Consider the following 509-nt stretch of genomic DNA (forward strand, 5'->3'; position numbering starts at 1 on the left):
GCAGCTGCAAGTGATAAATTAAGATACATTAATACTCTCAGATAATACTCAGAGATAAGATATGAACTAATAAACCAGTAAAAAAAGTTATGTAGATGTACCTTGGAACTCTCGTTCTATCTCATCTAGCATACTTTGTCTCTTTGTAGCTGTTTTATGACAGTAAGATCAAACTGATTTAGAAAACTGTATACAGGAAAATAAATCAGATAAAAGAAGTGTTGACAACTTATTATACCTTGTTCTTTGTCGCCATTGTCCTTGGTTGAATCACTAACCTTTAGTTGTTCAAGACCTTTTGTAGCAGCTAAGAGAAACAGAACACATAAACATATTCTTACAATAGTTTTCTTGATGAATCATAAAACCAGTTTTAAGAGAGTTATTGGTAAGGTAAGTAAAGTACCTTCAAATTCCCGTTCGATCTCTTGAAGCACACTTAGTCTCTTTGCAGCTGTAACAAGACAGAGAAGAAGCTTCAGAAGTTATATGGATCAGGGAAAACCAAA

At 33.4% G+C, this 509-nt stretch overlaps 1 long non-coding RNA gene across 1 annotated transcript; it reads right to left on the reverse strand.

Annotated features, from left to right (window-relative positions):
- Window positions 1-96: 96 nt before the first annotated feature.
- Window positions 97-473, reverse strand: LOC104774872. The gene is made up of 3 exons (XR_765557.1): window positions 407-473; window positions 239-307; window positions 97-149 (listed from the first exon to the last, which is right to left on the reverse strand). It is a non-coding gene; the product is annotated as an uncharacterized LOC104774872 (long non-coding RNA).
- Between the last annotated feature and the right edge of the window lie 36 nt (window positions 474-509).

This window comes from Camelina sativa, unplaced genomic scaffold, assembly GCF_000633955.1.
Source record: "Camelina sativa cultivar DH55 unplaced genomic scaffold, Cs unpScaffold06382, whole genome shotgun sequence".
Lineage (NCBI taxonomy): Eukaryota > Viridiplantae > Streptophyta > Magnoliopsida > Brassicales > Brassicaceae > Camelina > Camelina sativa.